Consider the following 20821-nt stretch of genomic DNA (forward strand, 5'->3'; position numbering starts at 1 on the left):
CCACGAGGATCTGCTGGAAGTTGACCTTATTGATCCACAGCAGCTCGTAATTGTCCAAATCAGCAGCGGCTGCAGGAATTGCTGCTCTCTTTGGTCCGTTTCCCAGGCTGAGATCCACCCAGGAATGTCAGTCTGGGAAACTGCTCCTGGAATTCAGCTGAGTCAGTCCAAGGACCTCAAGTGGTCATTCCCATTTCAGGGATGATACTTCAGAGAGAATTCCAGGCTGGTTTGGCTTGGAAGGCACCTCACAGCTCATCCTGTTCCAACTCCTGCCACTTCCACTATCCCAAGTTGCTCCAAGCCCCATCCAACCTGGCCTTGAACACTTCCAGGGATCCAGGGGCAGCCACAGCTCCTCTGGGCACCCTGTGCCAAGGCCTCCCCACCCTCACAGTGTGGGACATTCCCAATATCCCATCTAAACTTACTCTCTTTACCCCAGCGGCACCACAAGAACCTGAGTGAGACATCCAGATGCAGTTCCCAGGGCTGGACTGCCAAATCCACTCCCCTGGAAGCTCCAGTTTTGGAACAAAGGAGATTATTTTGGGCTCTGGTGCCACCAGCCCCAAGCATCACCCACAGGGCATCACCCAGGGCAGCCTCCAGCAGCGTTTCCCAAACCATCCCAGTGCCAGGATCCCATTCCTTTGCATCACAGCCTCACTCTTACAGGTTTGGCGTTAATTAGTTGTGCTTTAAACGTGCAAAAATCGCTGTGACTTCCCGTTTTCCATCCCTGCCTGCCCCTTCCCACCTTCCCCGTGGCGTTCTCCTGGGATTTAGCAGCGCTGTGCAAGCACAGGGCTCCTCAGGCCGGGGCTGATCCGTGCTGGAGCTGTTTTATCTCTATTAATAGCGATTTCCTCACGGAGGATTTTTCTGCTTCCGTGCGCTGAGGGAAGGTTGCTTTCAAATTCTCTCCCTATCGCTCCCGATAAATGGTGTGTCAGCTCCAGGACAAACAGGCAGGATGGGGAAAGGCGTTGCCATGGCAACGCAGGGATGTCGGTGATTGGTATCCATGGCGATTGTTGCTAAATTCTGAGAGGTTTTAAAAACGCTTTTTTTTGGGGGGGGGGGGGGGGAGGTGGTTTTTTTGGAACATAACGGGTGCGCTGCTGCCTGCGGGGCCGGCGGCGCCGGGAGCACACGCGGGGGTGTGGCCGCACACGTGCCGGCGCCTGCTTCCCGCAGGGAATTCGGCAGGAATGAGCAGGGAGGGGGAGTTTATTTCAAGGCCCTCTGGATGCTGTGTCATGTGGCATCGCCAGCCCTGTCCCAACCTGCCTGCCCCGGGGATCCTTCCCCGCTGAGGATCCGACCCCTTGGAAAGGCTGGGAGCGCGTTTGGGAGGCTGGGAAGGACGGCCGGGGCCGCCTCTGCGGGGTTGTGGTGCCGGGAGCGCCTCTGGATGGCCAAAAGGTTGGGAATGCTGGTGAAAGCTGCCGAGGGAACTGCCATGGGATGCCCGTCCTGCTGTGGAATGGGGCTTTCCCAGCTCAGCGCTTATCCCTGTGCTCTCAGAGCCTTCGGGAAGAAGCTGGAAGCTGCCATGCGGGGCAGGAGGATGCTCCTGATCCCGTGGGAAGGAGCAGCGGTGGGAATGGCAGTCCTGATCCTCTCCGGGCTCGGTTTGGCACAGGGAACAAACGGGGAAAAGTCCCTTTGCCGTAGGAGCTGGGGCTGGGGGAGCTGGCTGGGATTCCAGGAGGAGCCGGAGCCGGTGCCGCTCCCGGCGCTTCGCTGGGGCTGGAAGAGGAGCGGGAGCAGCTGCTGCTCCCCTCGCTACCCAAACCAGCCTGGCACGGGCTGGAAAGCTCCCGCAGCGAGCGCCAATGAAACCCCCCTCCCAAAGGATCCCGGCCCAGCCAGGAATTGGGTTTTACGAGCAGGGATGGGTAGAGTCAGAAACTCTTCCTCAGGGACCCAGCTGGTGCTGGCTTGGTTTTCCTTTTAGATCTCCAGGATGCAAATATTTACCCTGCTCGCCTGGGAAAGCTCCGTGCGATGGGAACAAGGGCCAGGGGAGGGAAGGCCCCCGTGGCTCTGCCTGCCAGCCCAGATTCCCAGGCAGAGCCCCAAACCTCCCTGTCCTGGCTCTGAGCAGTGTCCCAAGCACACCTTGGGAACAAAAACCTCCTTGTTTTGGGAAGAGCAACGGGTGAGAGTGTCCAGATCCCAGGGGTGAGTTTGGTTTAATAAGTGGAAGGATCTTAAATCTCATCCAGTGTCACCCCCTGCCACAGGCAGGAACAACTTCCACTATCCCAGGGTGCTCCAAGCCCCAATGTCCAACCTGGCCTTGGACACTGCCAGGGATCCAGGGGCAGCCACAGCTTCTCTGGGCACCCTGTGCCAGGGCCTCAGCACCCTCCCAGGGAACAATTCCTTCCCAATATCCCCTCTAAACCCCCTCTCTTTTGGTTTGAAGCCATTCCCCCTTGTCCCACCACTCCAGTTCCTGATGAAATTCCCTCTCCAGCTCCCTCGTAGACCTTTCAGATACCAGAAGCTGCTGTGAGGTCTCCACACAACCTTTCCTTCTCCAGAAGCTTTTCACCTCTGGAGATTTTCCTTTGCTTTCCGGCATGGTCGTGCCAGGAATTAGAACTCCTGCTGATGCTTGGGTTGGGGTTTGATGCTCTGACTCCCTGCCTGCTTCTTTGCTGCATTTTCCACCCCAAATCTCTCAGTCTGGGGGGTGTTTTGAGGGCGTCCTGCACTCACCCCACCCCTGAGGCTGCGAGGGCTCCCCGGATCGCTCCCAGCTCCGCGGCTTCCCACGGAGCTGGCGGCGGATGAGACACCAGGGATGAATTCCGTGCCTGAACAAAACCCACTGAGCCTCGCTGGACCCCGTTAGTGCCGCCTCGGTGACAGCGCCGGTGTCACTCCGGGGGCAGCCGTCACCCAGGGCTGTGTTCCCCACCTGGAGGTACCGAATCCCTTTGTGCTCCTGATGGAATCGTGACCTTGGCTGCCCGTCTCGCCGTCAGCTGTTCCGAGTGAAAGGATCCGTCGTGTTCCCGGGACGGATGGCTGAGCCCGGCTCGTGCTGGTGGGAGAACTCACTGATCTCCAGCCTTTCCCTGGCAGAGCTGCTTTTCCTTGGGAATCCATCAGCTCTGGCACACGCCGGGCATCACTGGGGGCTGGCAAACGCAGCGTGTGCTGCTGATCAGCGCAGTGGGCTCGGGAAAGGGGCTCTGGATGAGCTGACCCACACAATTCCCTTCCCAAGCTTGCAGCCACGACAAAACGCTGCCGTCCGGGCTGTCAGCGGGATAATTGGTTGGCAATGTGAATCAGGAAAGTGGCTTCCCCCCTGGAATTTTCTCCTGTAATTGATGTAATTCCTCCAGACATCCCGGCTGTTGCGCTGCCTCGCCCTCCGCAGCCCCACCCGTGTGCTGCGAGTAGGGACCAACAGGTTGCTCAAGGAGTAAAGTGGAAAAATCCCTCTTGGAGGAACTAAAAGCTGGGAGAAGGCAGGATCCTCCTGGCTCACACCTGGGGAAAAATCCCTCTTGGAGGAGCTAAAAGTTGGGAGGAAGCAGGATCCTCCTGGCTCACACCTGGGGAGGTGGCTCTGCTACCCATGGGATGGATGGATGGGGATGGGGCCTGAAGGAAAAGGGTTTGGGTGGTTGTTTCATCCGGCTGTGCCGGGTGTCCTGGTGCTTTCAGCATTCCCAAAGCAAGGCGTGGAGCAGGCACGGCGCTCGCTGCACGCCACACATTCCCTGGGATCCTCCTGGCACACAGTGACACCCTTGGAATGGTCCTGGAGGGTTTTTGAGGCGGGGAGGGTGAGGATGGGATCAGCTCCTCTCCCGGATTAAATCCCGTGTGACAGCAGTGCCAAGGATCAGCACATCCAAGGGTTGGGAATGTGCCACGGTGCTGCTGGGAAAGGCTTGGATTCCTGGAGTTTTAAGGAGCTTTGTGGAAGACCCTGGACACCCTGGGGTCTCTGGGAGGTGGGAGAACCCCTGGAGCCCTCCAGTCGCTCCTGACTCTTCTATTTTGGCATCTTGGGACTTCCAGGAATATTCCCAGCCGGTGCTGGGATCTGCTGCTCCAGTGGGTTCCAGGCTCCCTCCTCCCCTCCCACAGACGGGTAATTAGTGCCAGGGTGGGATCCTGTTAATTGCAGCCATTGTCGTGTTTGGATTTACGGGATAATTGCTGATAGCTGGTGTAATGTTTTCCCCCCTGATCACAGGAATTAACCTTCTCCGGGAGGAGCAGAGCTCATCCCGGCATTCTCCGGGAGAGATCCTGCTGGGATCCCTCCCCGTGGGTGCTGCTGGGTGGGAATTCCCGGCAGTGTGTCCCCTCCGCACATTTATCCAGCAAATCCTCGGGAAGCTCAGGCTGTGCTGCTTTGCCTCGGAACCAGCAAAGCCACCGCCAGTGATCCGTGGTTTTGGGAAGAGCTGGGATCCACGGGTCACTGCCGCTGGATGTGCATCCTTGGGTGTCCTCCCGAGCGCTGAGTCACCTCTGGAGGCTTCATCCAACCTTGTCACACGCTGGCTCCGGAGCCTCCGTGTCCTCGAGCATCAGACCTGACCTGATCCGTCCTTCGTGCTCCTCCCTCCTGCTTTTTCCTGGAGGAGGGGCAGCGGGGAAGGACACGGATGGCCGCAGCCTGGGGATGAACCAGAAGATCCTGCGTGGGCATAGAACTCTCCAGGGATGCGCGATGGGAGCGTTTGGGCTCTGCCAGAGGCTGGCTGTGGTTTGGGAATGTGGTGGGAAGGAGATGTGCTCCTGAGGCACTGGGAGATGCCGGCACTGGGCAGAAATCAATCCCAAGCTTGGGAGAGGTCTCTGGAGCAGGAATCAGTGGCCGGGAGGAGGAGAGGACAGGGATGCACCACCACGGGAATGCTGGAGCATCCCTGTGCTCCCAGACCCTGCAAACCCAAGGTGCAGCCGAGCTTGCAGGATGAATTCCCGGTCCCGTCACGGCTCCGGGAGACGGGAACGCTGACGAGCCCGCGCTGCTCCGCGCAGAGGTGACATTGCGGCAGCGCCCGGCTCGGGCTGTCCCGTTCTGTCCCCTCATCCCTCGCGGAGGCGCAGGAGCACGGGCTGGATGCCGAGGGCCCGGAGCCGTGGGAAGCGGGGATTTTTCCGCCCGCCCAGCGGGGACGTGAGGGGTTTGCAGAGCAGGAAGGAGCCTCTGCCCGTCACAAGCTGCTGCCTTTGCTCCCTGCGCTGCTCTTCCCACTCCCCGTTCAGGAATCTTGGCTCTGGGATCCTCCTCGCACTCAATCCCTGTTCCCAGGGGGAGGCACTGGCAGCATCTCCATCCTTGTGCCCTCATCCCGGCCTGGATCCATCCCAGTTCCCAGCTCTTCCCTTCTCACATTGTCCTAATAAGTGATTGTTTCCCCCATTTTGCTTTTTTGGCTGCCTGTTGCAGAGCTCGCTGCTGATTTCCCAGGAGAGGAATAAAAGCCAGAGCACAAACCCAGCCTGGAAAATCACCGCCAGCAGGCAGATCCAGGGATGGAGCCCGGATTGGAGCTGCAGGGATCATCAATATCCCAAACTGGATGCGTGGGTCCATCCAGACAGGGTGGGAGGAGAAGGAACCTCCAGCTCTGATTTCCCAGATGTTTCCCCATTCCCAGGCCTGCAGTGTTATGGAATTTTTCACCCTGAGCTTTGGTGCTACCCCAAATCTGCTTTCATTACCAGCCCTCATTATTCCAGGAGCTGTTATTCCAGGAACTGTTATTCCACGATTCTGTTCCCATCAGCATCCATCTCTCCCTTCCCTGGTATTTGGGAAGCAGCTGCTTGGAGCTTTCACAGCTTCTGCTGGTGGTTTTTAGACTGTTCCAGCTTCTCCATCCAAATGTTATCCACAGTCAAACCAAATGCCCCAAACTCGTTTGGGAATCTCAGGGAAAGCTGGGATCATGAGATCTGCTTTTCCAAAATGTGTCCTGATTGGCACTAATTAAATCCCACTCCTTCATTAAGCCAGTCCTGTTTCGGATCTTCCCTTGTTTTTTGCCTGGCTTCAGTGTCAGCCCAACAACTTGGATTGTTGGAATCCACGAGGAAATAAATAACGCCGCTGGAATTCAGAGCAGACTTTTTAAAAGGCCTTAAAAAGCAGGGAAAAAATTTAAATAATATCTGGAAATAACTCCTTGGCCAGCACTTTCAAACCTCTCCAATTCGATTGCTCCAGATCTTGCTGATCCTTGAGAAGTTTGGCATTAATTATCTCCATTTATTGGTTTATTTTGGTGTGTTGCTACACAAAATATCTCATCAGGCTTTGGCACAAAGGCATCAGCTCAGTCTTTATCTCCTGGGTCAAATAACCCCAATTTCTCTGCGTTATCAGCAGCATTCCCAGCAGCTGTTGGCTCCAGGGCTGGATAGGAACCACGGATTTCTTCCAAGCACCTCTTGCTCTCATTCCTTTTGCTCCCTTTCGAATCAGCAACTACTTTGCCCTGTATATTTCATTTTTTCAATCAATCTCTTGAAGCCCCATTACTGCTGCCTCCTCGGCGGGGCTTTTATGAATTTGCCTCTGCAGCTTTGACAATAATTAATTGTCCCCGAGCAGTGTCCAGCTCTCCCTGGTTTCCCTTCAATCCTTTCTCCACGCTGGCACCTCCCGGTTTTGTGTCTCAGCCCTTTCGCAGCGGAGAGAGGAGAGGCTTTGTCAGACCAGCCTTTGTTGTGTCCCGGTGCAACTCAACAAAGCGATTCCAGAGGCGGAATCCTTCGGGATCCCCGTGGAGAGGCTTTGGGTACCTGTTTGCTGCTCTTTGGGCCTTGGGAGAGAGGAGGGAGCTGAGGGACCCTGAGCTGAATTTAAACTAAAACTCAGGACTTGGAGCAGGGGGGTGGAATGGGATGAGATTTAAGGTCCCTTCCAACCCAAACCACTCTGGGATTCTTGGATTCTTTAATTCCCTCTTAGTTTCCTTGGATTAAATCTGCTTTTGGGAGCTGTTTTGATTCCCAGGGGCTGTGTTTGTGGGGAGCAGCCTAGGAAAGGCTGGACCAGGGCCTGGACCTTGACATCCTTTTGGACTTCCCGGAAAGCTGATTTTGGGATGGGGAACAGTGCAGGAATCCAACCTCTTGCCCAGAGGATTTGGGGGGAGCAGCTGCATCCCTATCCGTGATTCCCTGAGGAATTCCAGGGCAGGGCGGGGTGTGAGCACAGCGGGGGAGCCGCTGACAAACAAATCCCATAAAATCTGCCTCTGGCGAGAGTTTTTGTGCCTTTAGATTCTCCCGGTGTCTCTGGAATGCCATTAGCGGATCGTTTTCCGGGGGGGAAAATCCCATCTCCTTTGAGAGGCCGCGGCGTCGGGAGAGCTCCGAGCGAAGGGATTTGCTCTCAAATATTCACTCGGTTTGTTCCCCGCTTATTTTTCTTCTCTTTCGGAGCGGAAAAAAAGCAGGAAAAAGAGGCGGAAGTGCCTCGGCCTTGGGGGCGAAGATGCACAATCCTTGATGGTCCTCGAGGATTTTGACATCCTTTAAATTTCCCTTCCTGTCCTCTCTCTTGAAGCCTCCAGTTCTTGGCTCTGTGGGGTGAAAGGTTCCTGGATTGTCAGGAGGCAGCCGGAGTAAGAAAGGGGGAAAACAGGCTGGAAAAAAGAAAGGGAAGAAGAAAGAAGAAGGGGAGAAAGAAGAAAGAGGGGAAACAAGGAGAAAAGGAAGAAAGAAGAAAAAAAAAGGGAGGGAAAAAAAGAAGAAAGGGAATAATAAGAAGGAAGGGAAGCAAATGTGAATCCTGTGATCTTAGAGAGGCCTTTTCCAACCTTCATGATTCTAGGGAAAAGAACAAAGGGAAGAAAAAGGCGGGGGTGTGAAGGGAAAAAGGAGGGAAATCAGGAGAAGAAAGAGAAGAAAAAAGAAGGGGGGAGGGGGAAGAAAAATCAGGCAGCAGAAGAACTCGATTTGCTTTCCCCTCTGGCTCCTTGTCTCGTCTTTCTCGATTCTGGAGTATTCCACAGCTTGTCCTAGAACGTGGTTTTGGGCTCAGTGGGAATAAGGGAAGAAAGAGAGGAAAATCCCCGGGATCTCTCCTTCCTCCACGGGTGCTGCACAGCTCAGGGGGTGCCCACTCCCTATTGATCAGTGAGCCAGGGACGAGCCCTGCTGATCCCACCCTGCCTGCCCCAAATCCCTGGAGAGAATCCCCTGGGAAGGGGTTTAGTCCCTCGATGGATAGGCAAGGCAAGGCAAGGCAAGGCAAGGCTGCCAGGCACTTGGAGCACTGGGATTGATTTCCCTTGTCCTGGCAGCCCTGGTTCCCATCATGGCATGGGAAGTGCATCCTTTGGCCCTGTCCCCATCCCAATCCTTATCCCCATTCCTACTGGAAGCTGTCCCTGCCCATTGGAACCCGGTGCTCTCTGAGGTCCCTTCCAACCCAACCCATCCTGTGATTCCGTGCTTCAGTGATGCCATCTGGGATTCCCAGGATGAGCCCTTTGAGCTGGGCTCCATGCACACCTCCTTGCCCGGCTGTCGCCGCTGTCTGGATCATGGGGAATGCCCATCCCACCCCCCGGAGCCATCCCAGCTCCCACAGTTCCACACCGAGCTCATCCCTGCCTGAGGAATGCTCAAACCAAGCCGCGGCTCCTGGTCCCCTCCGCGTCCCAGCCTTTCACCGGCGCAGCGTCCCGGCGCTGCCGCTGTCCCTCTCGGGGAACACCGGGAAGCCAGGCAGGAATTTTTCCCGCTGCCGGAGGGGATTTCTCCATGTGCCTGGCGGGAGAGAGCGGCGGTGCTGCCGAAGGAAGGGAGGGATCGCTGCGTCACCCCCTTGATTTACTCGATCCCTGCTCCCGCTGCACTGCGGAGCAGATGGAGCCGCTCCGTCCTTTGCCTCTGGGGCTGTGAAGAATTCCAGAAACCCTTTTTTCCCTTTTTTTTTTTTTCCCCTCCCCCCCAGCTCTTAAATCCTTTGGAGCTGGGGAAGCTCCAGTGAATTTCAAATAAGCTCTGGAAGCTGTGCGTTAAAACCTAACGAGCCAGAATATCAATTATCCCGATGGAAATGAGGAGTCGCTCCGGGGGAAGGAAATGGTGGCGTTGGGTTGGGGCTGCTGGTGAGAGATCGGGACTCGCCGAGTGATGGGGGCGGAATTAAATCCAATTCCTTCATTTTCCCACCGGCAGGGTCATGGATGCACTGGGGGGGCTGGAACAGTTAAACCCTGATGGGGAGAGAGGGAGCTGGAAGTTCAGAGAGGAGTTAAAAACGGGATTAGCTGGAGATGCTGAGATCTCCGGTCCCCTTGGGAAGCTGAGGATGTCGCTGAGCATCACCCTGCTCCCAAAATTCCCTCCCTGCCTCATTTTCGGCCACCTCAGCCGGTGCCAGCGCCTGTGACTCAGAGAGGATCTGGCTGGGTCTCTGTCCTGCAGGTGAATGCACCAAAATCCTGCTCTGAAGTCCCCATCAGCTCTGATTAGGGAACGAGAGGCGCCAGTTTTCCTTGTGAGGCTCCTGCCCGGTGCCAGCTCCTCTGGGATTATTGATGTTCTCCTTGTCCCGGGAGTTTGGGAGCTCAGGAACATTTTGGCCTCGAAATTTCAGCTGCACTCTTTGCTCTGAGCTCGATTTTCTCTCAATTCATTGTGCTGCTGGTTTCTCTCCTGGAGCAATTGAACCCCAAAATGTCAAAGCAGGGGCTCGTTGGCCACAAACTCCACACAGCCCTGTTGGATCCAGCCCTGGCTCGGGAAAGTCCTCTGGTTTGGGAGTCTCCAGGCACTGTTTGGATGAATTGTTGACAGTTTTGGGAAGGAAACCCCTTCATCAGCCAGTTTTGATAGCTCAGGGCTGAATCACTGCAAAGGAGAAACTCTGGGTGACTGAATTTAATCCCCAGCCTTGGCTCAGCAGGGAGGGATGTGCTCCAGGATCCAGGATATCCCAGATAATGCCAGGATATCCCCGCTCCAGCTGCTCTCCTCGGTCCTTCCTTGGTGCTGGATCCCTCCGGCTTCTGTTCCATGGATGCAGGAGTCATTTCTGGAGCGTGACGCTCATCCCACCCCGGGCTGTCTGGGGAAGGTGGGATGTCTCCAAAGCCATATGGATTTCTGCCAGTTTGAGCAGTGGAACAGAGCGTCCCTGTCATGGGAAAATCCCTTGGGAAGAGCTTTGGCACCTCCCAGCAGCACCTGCCCTGGCTGTCATCACCCCTCCGCTGTTCCACTCGCTGCGTGGATGGGATGAGCATCCTCAGCTCCTGGGAGATGTCCCAGAGGGGCCCTGCCGCCTTCTCCAGGGGAATTCCAGGCACGGGGACCAGCGGGAATGGGGCCAGGCATGCCAGCACCTTCAAGCCTTTCCCAGCCTGGAATCTGCTGTGTCGCTGGAGGATCCACTCAGCACCCCCTTTCCACGGGGAGGAAAGTCCGTGGGACCACGAGTTCTCCCAGGAAAACCCCAAAATTAGGAGAGGGGTGGGGCTGACCTGTGGGGAATCACTGCTGGAGATGCCGCAGGGGGAAAACTCAGCTGGGAGGGTGGGAAGGAAGGGAAAATGTGCATTTAATCCACCCTGGGGAAGGAGCTGAGGCAGGAGAAGCGGGATGTGGGTGGGGAAGGCCCGGCAGCGCATCCCGGCTGTTAAAAATTGCCTTTCCCAACCCATCCCAAACTTTTGTGTCGCGTAATTCCGCGCCCGACTCTGCAGCGGATAAATCCAGGGCAGGTTTGTAAATGCTGCATTGCTGGCAGCCAAAACACAAATACAACCTGAACGGCTGCCAAATGGGAAAAAGCAGGGGGGAAAAAAAGCTCTGTGTCAGGATTTACAGCCCTGGAAAAGAACAGGCTCAGCCTGGGCAGCTGGGAAGGGGCTGGCACCGCTCCTGACTTCCCTCCCGGGGCAGAGATTTGGGAAAAAGAGAAAGAGAAGCTGTTTTCAGACTGCCTGGAGCTCTGGAGAGGGTCCTGGGAAGGGATTTGGGTGGGTTTGGGGCCTCTGGGATGCTGGAGGCTCTGGGAGAGGCACGTTTGGAGAGGTGGAGGGGGAAAAAAGGTGTAAAATTCCAGCTGTGGTGGCAGGATTGGTGGTTCCCGTGCTGGCTGGAGCACTGCTCGCTCCTTCCTTCCTTCCTTGATTCCTTGATTCCTTCCTTCCTTCTTCTTTTCCTTCTTTCCCCCCTTTTATCCTTTTCCTTCCTTCCCTTTTTTCCCACCAGGAAGGTTTTGCACTCCTTGAGCTCAAGGCTGGGGCCGGGACCTTCCTGGTGTCTCCCATCCATCTCCAACCACTCGGGTGATCCCAGAGGTTTCTCCTGAGGATGGGCTGCGAAGGACCTTCCCTGCCCGGCAGCAGGACAGGATTTTTCCAAGATGGGGAAAACTCCCCTGGGATGGTATCCAGGAGTCAAAGGAACTGAAGGAAATGAAGAAATCCAGGGGAAAAAAGCACAGAGCAGCCCACGGTTGGGATGACTTCCAGTTCTGGCTGTGCCTTGTCTTGGATTCAGCTTGGATTCGCACCTTGTCCTGTTGGGATGGAGCAGGGGGTGTTTTGTCCCTCAGCAGATGGATCAGGATGTGTTTTGTCCCATGGAACAGGACCTGGATCCGGCTGCTCCGTGTCCTACGCGTTGGATTTATTTCCCTGCAAAGGCACAGAGTGATGCAGATGAAAATTTATTGATCCATCGGCGCTGGAAGCAGCCGTGTGCTCCATCCTGCTGTCCCCAGTGCCACCCTGGGCGCTGGGACACGGTGACAGGGGGTGACAGGGGGTGACAGGAGCCACCCACGGTGTGGCGACTGTGGCAGAGGATGAGGAAAAGCAGCGCTGATGAAGAAAGGGCTGGATTTGCCAACCCCCCTGCTCTGATCCCCTGAATTCCAAATCCCACTCAGGTTTTGGAGGGAAATTTGGACTTGGGCTGTGGTGGGGGGCTGTCCAGGGAGAGCAGCTCATCCTGGGTTCTTTTAAGATCTTTTTTTCCTTCTGTTTTAAGAGGAGGAGCTCTGGCACAGGCTGGTTCTGGTGGTGGATGGCCTCTTCCAAGGGATCCCGGCTGGATGCGGCTCTCATGCCGGTGCTTCCATGATGTCCTCATCACCTTTCCTACCTTTCCCACTGGTGTTAAACCCCAGGCTCCTTCCTGCTGGATCTCCCTTCCTGAGCAGCGATGCAGGGATGCAGCGATGCAGGGATGCAGGGATGGGTTAGATTCCCACCTGGAAGCCCTGGCTCTGTGGATGTGCAGTTACAGCCACAGGATTCCGGGCTGTCACTCCCAATCCATCGGTTGAAGCGGGGCTGGCACTGCCCAGGTGCCTTCTCCTGGCTCTGCCGGCTGCTCCAGGGATCTTGTGCTGCCTCCAGCCAAATCCCTGTGGTTGGATGCAGGCTCCAGCTACTGCCAAGTCATTTCCCTTCCTCCCTTGTCAATAGAACTCATTTATTATCTCTTATCATATCCCAGCGCAGGACTCGGAGCGGAGCATCCATCTCTGGTTTTGGCTGCGTCTGCTGGAGAAAAGATGGAATTTGCCAAACCCCCAGACCTTATCCTCTGGGAAAGAACAGCCAGTTGTGGTCAGGTTCCCATGGGAATTCAGGTCAGGGTTTCCAGGTGCATTTGTGGCCCTGTTGGAGCGCGGAGTGCGAACGGGAACTCATCGCGGAGTCCTTGCACCAGAGCATCCTTTGGGAAAGGGACCACTGAGATCCTGAGCTGTAGCCTGCCTTAACCCTTTCCCTACAATCCCTCCCGCTGCCAGGGAGCTGGGAAAATCTCCCTTTGCAGCAGGAGCAGCCGCTCAGCTGAGGAGATGGAAAAAGCCTGGAAAGCCCCACGTGGGAATGCTGGGCAGCAACACCACAATCAATCCCTGGCTGTGGCATCCCGGAGGGATCCCGGCCCTGTGTCCGTGTGTCCATCCAGGGAATGCCCAGCCCTTTCCCGGGTCACAGCTCCAGGAGCAGCGTTTTATCCTCAGGAGGAGCCCATGGAATGATAAATCCCAACCCAGCGGCCGCAGCTGCCCGGCCACGGGCGACCTGCGTTTATTGGGCTGATCCGGGTGACTTTCCCTGACCTTCTCCACATTCTCCTGGAAAAGGGAAGGTACAAACACCCTCCTGGGAGGAGGTTTTCCCACAAAAACCCTCTTTATCCAGCGGGAATACACGCTAACTGCTGTTTTCTCCCAGTGTTTGTGCATTCAGGAATGTTTTCTCCCGGTGATTGTCTGCTCAGGAATATCAAAGCCCAGAGGTTGTTTTTCCTTTAAGCAGCAGAGAGGTGACTCCACTGAAGATCAAAGCCACGGTTCTGGCATCTCTCAAAGCCTCTCCTCTCCCTCCCCTGCCGAGGAGATGCAGGTGTTGGAGAGAATATTCATGGAGAGATGCTCCAGGATTAACCCTTCCAGGCGCTGGGAAATTGCAGAATTCCAGTTTGCTCTGTGAGGAGCCATCCCAGCAGGATGTGTTGCCTGGAATGGGGGATATCACTTGAGTTTATTCCCAAATCAGGGCACTCCGGCAGCTGGAAACATCCCATCCCACATCCTGTGAGGCTCCAGCCCATTCCCAGCTCCCAAATTAAAGCCTTGTGCTGCAGGCCCGGCAACCTTTCCCTTCTCCTGTGGGAATCTCAGCTGCTGCTGCTTGAATTCCTCTGAGCAGGGATCGATATCCTGCAGGATTTGCTGGGAAACAAAACAAACTGGAAAACAGCCCTTGGAATGAGATGCTGGTGGCTCTGAGTGTGTCCCATGGGATGCTGAGCTGAGATCCCAAATCCAGATCCTGGACCCTCTGCCTGCCCTGGAGCTTCCTGACCAGGCTGGGATTTGCCGCTGGGATCGATCATTCCATGCTGGGAAGACTCGACAGCCAAATCCCTGTGTGGCAGTGCTGGACAGGACTCGGTGACAGCATTGATCCCGGAGCTTGTTAAACAACAGGCGTGGCTGGGAAAGGTTCTCCTTGCTCATCCCCATGTAGGAATGGTGTGTGCTGCTGGAAGCTCCTGATCCAACAGAGATTTTTTCCCTCTCCATGGGGAAGTGATATCTTTATGGAATAATAGAACAGTTTGGGTTGGAAGGACCATAAAGCTCATCCCATCCCACCCCCTCCATGGGTAGGGACACATTCCAATATCCCAGGTTGCTCCAGCCTGGCCTCGGACACTTCCAGGGATGGAGCAGCCACAGCTTCTCTGGGAAAGCAGGAGCGGAGCAGAATGCCCAGGGTGCGGGAAAAGGGACCCTCTAACAACAGACAGATCCCAAATCCCACTGTGTGCTGCCAGGGAGTCCCTGGATGGGCTAACAACCTGTGGATGGTCACTCGGAAAAACCAGAGGATGAATTCCATGGATCCAGCTCGGGACCAGTCCCGGCCTTCCCGGTGCTTAGCACTGCCATCCGCACTGCCTGGCAGCCTTTGTGCCTCTCCCTGTGACCCATGCGCGATGCTCCGGCTGGGAAGGGGCGGGGGAGCCGCCAGCTGAAATCCTTCTCCGTGTGCTGGCAGAGCAGGAAGATATTCTTGGAGCGGGGATGTGGAGCCAGCAGACACCTGCCGGGCCGGCCTTTGCTTTCCCAGTGCAAAATTTCCATTGGGAAGGGAGATAGGAGCGGGGCGACGCCTCCCTGCTGCACACGGGAGCCACCCCCTCCCCACGGGAGAGCGCTCCCAGCTTTCTGTGCCGGCCGGGAACAGCCTGGACATGGCTTGGGCTGGGAATTCATGATTGCAGATGGATCCAAAATCGCTGCTGGAGGCGGCTCCTCCCGGGCTGAGCTGGGATCTGGGATCTCTTTATATCGAGTCTGGCACGGGGGGATTGTCCTTGGCCACCGGCTGCGGCACGGAGGTGCCACCCAGTGCCGCGGGGCGCCGGCCTTGGGGACAGCAGCACCTGCAGGGACTGCCGGCACCCCGCGAGCCCACCCTGGAGCCGGGGGTTTTGGGGGTGCAGCGCTGGCCCCCGGCATTCCCGCACACCCAATCCCGGGATCGCAGCCGCCCTGTCCCCATCCCTTCCCTCCGGCTGGCGGCTGCCACAGCCCGGGCACGGCAGCAGCCCCCGGCCGTGGGAATGGGAAGTGGAGAGGCTCTATTTTAAACCACCGCTGTGGGTTGGTGACCTAGAAAAGCAGCTCCGGGAGCAGGAGTGTGAAGTCCAACCTCCCCCGCTGCGAGCGGGGCCGTCGAGCACAGGGTGACCTAAATAAAGCCACGGGAGAGGTGTCGGGGGTGCTGCTCCCCTAAATAAAACCATGGAAAAGTGTCAGGGGTGCTGTTCCCCTAAATAAAATCATTCAGAGGTGTCGGGGGTGCTGTTCCCCTAAATAAAATCATTCAGAGGTGTTGGGGGTGCTGCTCCTCTAAATAAAATCATTCAGAGGTGTCAGGGGTGCTGTTCCCCTAAATAAAACCATGGAAAAGTGTCAGGGGTGCTGCTCCCCTAAATAAAACCATGGAAAAGTGTCAGGGGTGCTGCTCCCCTAAATAAAATCATTCAGAGGTGTCAGGGTGCTGCTCCCCTAAATAAAACCATGGTGCTGCTCCTCCAGCCCCAGGTTTGCAGCTCAGGACCCTCCCAGCACGATCCCTGGGGGTTTCAGAGGGATAAGAGGCGGATAAATGGATCAATCCCTGATTTTGGCAAGGATGCAACAGGACCAAATCCAGGGGTCCCAGGTTCTGGAGGGTTATGGAATTTATCTATGGAATATTTCAGCGACGGTGTGGCACAGCTCGCTGAGGGGGGGAGGGGAGAGGAAGCTGAAGAGAAAGCTCCTTCCTCCCCTCTTTTTAATGCGCTGTCAGGAGGAATTTCAATTATTTAAAGCTCACAGGTACGTGCTCCTCGCAGCCTCCGAAATGAAGCAACACTCGGCTCTCCTCAGCCCCAAACCCGGGAAGGTTCTGAGCCTTCGGCTGAGCGCAAGACAGGCCAATTAATTAAATCAGTAAATAAGTTCTCCTAATCCCATTAACAACAGAGGAGCTGGAGATTAAATCTTTGATGGCACTCGCTGCAAAATTAATGCAGGCAGCCTGTGAGGAAATGTATTCTTCCCCTCACCTCGGCGAGGATAACAGCGCAGTTTTACAGGGCAGGGCGTTATCGGGAACGGGAAATGGATGTAAAACCAGCACGTATCTCATTAAAAGGGTGTAATGAGCTGCAGACAGGATGAGCTGGGCCTGCTGAGCTCGGGGCTCTGCCGCGCTGCCACACCAGATCCTGCCTGTGCCACCTCGGGGAGGGGACGTGGGGGTGCTGCCGAGGGATTTTGGGTCTCTGTGGGGTTTCTCGGCTCTGGGGTGAGGCAGGAAGAGGCTGGGGAGGGGGGGTTTTTCACCCAGAGCGAGAGGGAGCAGGGTGGGATGCCAGAGCCGCCTCGCTGCGGAAGCTCCCTGGCATCCCTGGCAGGCTGGGAGCTGACAGGCTGGGGGGAGGCACGGGGAGTGGATAAAAACATCCTGGAATCCTTCCCGAGGTGCTGCTCCTCCTCTGCTTCTCCAGAGGAGAAAATCCCTTCTCCAGCCCTTGGAGCAGCTGGCTTCCCTGTGGCACCACCGGAATCAATGGACAAGGGGGGAAATTCCCTTTCCTTTTTCCTGGCTTTTTTTTAAATCCCAGCACTCTCACTGGGGGGATGAATCAAGGATGTCTCCTCTGGCTTGTGCCTTGTTTGGTGTTTTCTGAGGGTGGGCTGGAGGGGTTTGGGGCGTTGGTGAAACTGGGGGAATCCAGCTGCAGGCCTCGCAGGTCCTGAGGGAGAATCCCAGGGATGGTTTTCTCATGCTCCAGCCTAAATCTTGGCTTGGGGTTTTCTCTCGTGGAAAAAGGAGATGCAAACTCTGTGGTCCCCAAAATTCTGGGACAACCCCCCTAGATTCAGCTCCTGCTGCTCGGAGAGCTCGGGCTGTGCCCATCGCTCCTTCTCCATCCTCCTCCCGTTCTTTTCTCCTCCCCCTCTTTTCCCAAGCGTCATTCCCAGGGAGGGGAAGCTGGGTATGGAATTGGAGTGCAGGATCGTGGATCCTTTCCCACCGTTCTTGTGTCTCCAAGAACTAAATCCCTCCGAAGCCCTCGGTGGGTGTGATGGGCAGCGCGTGCTGAGGCTGAGTTATAGCGCAGCCGCTCCTCGTCACATTCCAGGGAGATCCTGGAGGCAGATCCATCGGGATCTGTGGCCAGGCGGGCTCAGGGGGAAGCAGCTCAGTGATTTACAGGAGTGAAAAACGCTCCCCTGGGTGCCTGAGCTGCCATCAATCCTTTTAATTTAACTCCTTGGAGCTGCTCAGGGAGGGCCTGACGCACTCCTGATTTATTTCCCCTGTATCGGAGCTGGCGATAGCAGCTGTTATCCAGAGATTTTGTGTGCTTGAGCTCCGGGAGTTTCTCCACAGCCACTGGAACTCTTTCAATCTTAATTAAAACCAGAAGAAAAGTTGTGTGAAGGTCACGTTGCATTTTCCACCGGACTCCGTTGACAGCAAAGGGATCATCCCAGCCTGGAGCTGCCTCATCCCTCCCTATCTCCAGTCTGGTGCTTCAATTAGGTGCCGCTCATCGCGCTGGAAATGAGGGGAGAGGTTTCCCCATGGATTCCCAGCCTCATCCCCAGCCCCATCCTTGTCTCCATCTCCATGCTTGGATCCATGCCCAGCTCCATGCCCATCCCCAGCCTCATCCAAGGATGGGAAGCAGCTGGAAGTGAAGCAGAGCCCAGCCCTGCCGCCTCCAGCTTTGGATCTGGCACGGATTTGATACCTGGAGCTCTCTGCATTCATGAATTTGGGGTTGTCCCTCAATTATTCCCACTGAAATCAGCGGGGCTGCCAATGGGGACAAAGCCAAGGCCACGGAGTGGAGGCTGCATCCAGCCTGGAGCAGGGAAAGGCTGCACAGCCTTGAGAGTTCCCAGGATTTTTGCCTCTGCACCAGAATTCGAGCCTCGAGGCAGGACCTGCCGTGCCTGATGCTCCATCCACGTCCTGGCAGGATGGCTCAGGGGTCAAATGGAGCGGGAAGCTCCATGCTCAGTCAGATCCCAAGGGAAACACAGCAATTCCTGGAGAACCAGAGGGGCAGTGAGTGTGAAGATAAAGCAGGGAGGAAATAAAAATATAAATGAATATAGAAATATAGAAATGAATATAGATATGAACATATAAATAAATATATCAATGAATATATAAATGAATAAATAAATGAATATAGAAATAAATATATCAATGAATATAGAAATGAACATATAAATGAATATATAAATAAATATATCAATGAATATAGAAATGAACATATAAATGAATACAGAAATAGATATAAATGAATATTAAAATGAATATATGAATGAATATAGAAATAAAGAGATGAATGAATATATAAATAAAAATAAAATTAAATATATAAATAAATATAAAAATAACTCTATAAATGAACATAATTAATATAAAAATAAATATATAAATGAATATATGTATAAAAATATATAACCCTGCTTTGATCTGCTGCAGGATCTCCCCGACTGCCAAACTGTACTTCCAACTCCACCAAAAAAAAAAAAAAAAATCCAACTGGCTCTTTTATTGTCGAAGAGGGGCTAAAAAAGGAGAGTGGAAGTGCCAGGGATTTGGAACAGAGGAGTGCAGGTGTTGCTTTGTCTCCTTTCTGGAAAGCCGCTTTTAGATCTGATTTTCAAATCGCTGCTGCTCTTTGTGGATCTCCAAGGAAGGTGTCAAGACAGATCAGCTTGAAAGTCCCTGTGCTGCTCTCTCCGACTATTTTGCATAAGTGAGGCAACTCTTTTGCTAAATAAAAACACCGAGTTGGGCCTGGAAGAGAAGAAAATGTGCATCAAGGATCCAGCTGATGCCAATCAACACTCAGCCTTGACTGCTGGAATACTTTCCTGGCTGAAGGCAGGAAAATGCTCCATCCTTCAAGGATTTCTGTCTCTTCAGGGATTTGTTTAAATCCCCAAAAAAGCAGGGTTTTCATGAGGGGTTTGCTTGCAGCTGGGTGAAAACCTTTTATAGCAAAGTGGTGAAATCCAGCTGGAGGAACGAGGAATTTTCCTCCTCCAAGGTCTTGGCCAGAAGCAGCGTGGTTCTGGCTTGTGCCTGGGGATTTGGGATCCATCTGGGAAAGGGCTGCCGGGTTGTGGGATCTGCAGGAATCGGGAAGCGGGAGGGGCAGCAGCTCCCACAGCTTTTGGTGGATGCTGCAGGTGGGGAGGGTGTGGGATCTGAAAGCTCATCCCATTCCTCCCCCTGCCACGGGCAGGGACACCTTCCACCATCCCAGGCTGCTCCAAGCCCCGTCCAAGCCGGCCTTGGACACTTCCAGGGATCCAGGGGCAGCCACAGCTGCTCTGGGCACCCTGTGCCAGGGCCTCTCCACCCTCCCAGGGAACAATTCCTTCCCAAATCCCATCCATCCCTGCCCTCTGGCAGTGGGAAGCCATTCCCTTTGTCCTGTCCCTCCATCCCTTGTCCCCAGTCCCTCTGCAGCTCTCCTGAAGCCCCTTTAGGCTCTGGAAGGGGTTCTGAGCTCTCCTTGGAGCCTTCTCTTCTCCAGGTGAACACCCTCAGCTCTCCCAGCCTGGCTCCAGCCCTCAGAGCATCTTTGAGTCTCCCTGGACTCGCTCCAGCAGCTCCACATCCTCCCTGAGCTGGGACCCCAGAGCTGGAGGCAGCTCTGCCGACTGGGATCTCTCCAGAGCAGGGAAGAGAGGGAGAATCCCCTCCCTCACCCTGCAGCGGGATGGCATGGGATGGGATGGGACGGGATGGGAGAGGGGATGGAAGATGAAGATGGGAGAGGGTTGGGGAGGAGGATGAATGAAAGAGGGATGGAGAGGGGATGGGCTGGAGGAGACCACGGGCACAGGGGGTCCCACTGCCCCCCCCCGCCCCAGCCGGCTGCGGGAGGGAGGTCCCAGAAAGGGCTGAGGGGCTGCGCCCGGGAGGGGGGCGGCTCCTTAGGGCGCGGAGCGGGGCGGCCCCGGCCGTGTCCCCTCCCGTGTCCCCTCCCCGCGCCGTCCGCAGTGCTGCCGCCGGAGCCGCGCAGCGCCAGCGCGGCCGTGCGCGGAGAGCGGCGCCGGGACCCCCGGCACCCCGGGACCCCCGAAACGCCGGGACCCCGGCCCAGGTAAGGGGGGGAGGATCAGGGGTCCCCCGGCGCCACAGCGGGGCGTGGCAGAGGGAGGACTCAGGAGATGCCGGGCGTGCCGCGGGGCTCTGCAGGGACAGGGCTCGGGATGCAGCTCTGGGAGGTCGGGATGCACGTCCCGGGGTGTTCCTCGCCCCCGCACCCCGCTCCCGGCCCGGGGAAAGTTGCGGCAGCCCGGAGCGTGCGGGCGGTGGGTGACACCCCCCAGCCCGCGACCGCGGCGCCCGTGGGTGGCCGGTGGCTGGAGCGGGTCCCCGGCGGTGCGGTGGGGCTGGCAGCGCCCGCGGGTGCGGGTGGGGGGAGGCTCTGGGTGCTGCTGCTCGTCTTGGCCGTGTGCGGACAACTTTGAAGCGTGTTGGGCATTTGCGGGTGTGGTAGCCCCCAAAATACGCTTTTTATCCCCGGCCCCGGGGTGTGGGTGTCTGAGCACACCCTGCGGTGGCCCCAAGGATGAGCCCCTTCCCAGAACCCTGGCAGCGGGGGGATGTGGGGAGCGCCCTGACCCTGCTGCGGGGACATTTTGGGGTGCTCTGCTCCCTGGTGGGGCTCTGCAAGGGCATCGCTGCCCGGCTCAGCGTGGCCCGAGGGCTCTGGCAGGTGCTGCTCCTTTCCC

This window comes from Coloeus monedula, assembly GCF_965178545.1.
Source record: "Coloeus monedula genome assembly, chromosome: 18".
Taxonomy (NCBI): Eukaryota; Metazoa; Chordata; class Aves; order Passeriformes; family Corvidae; genus Coloeus; species Coloeus monedula.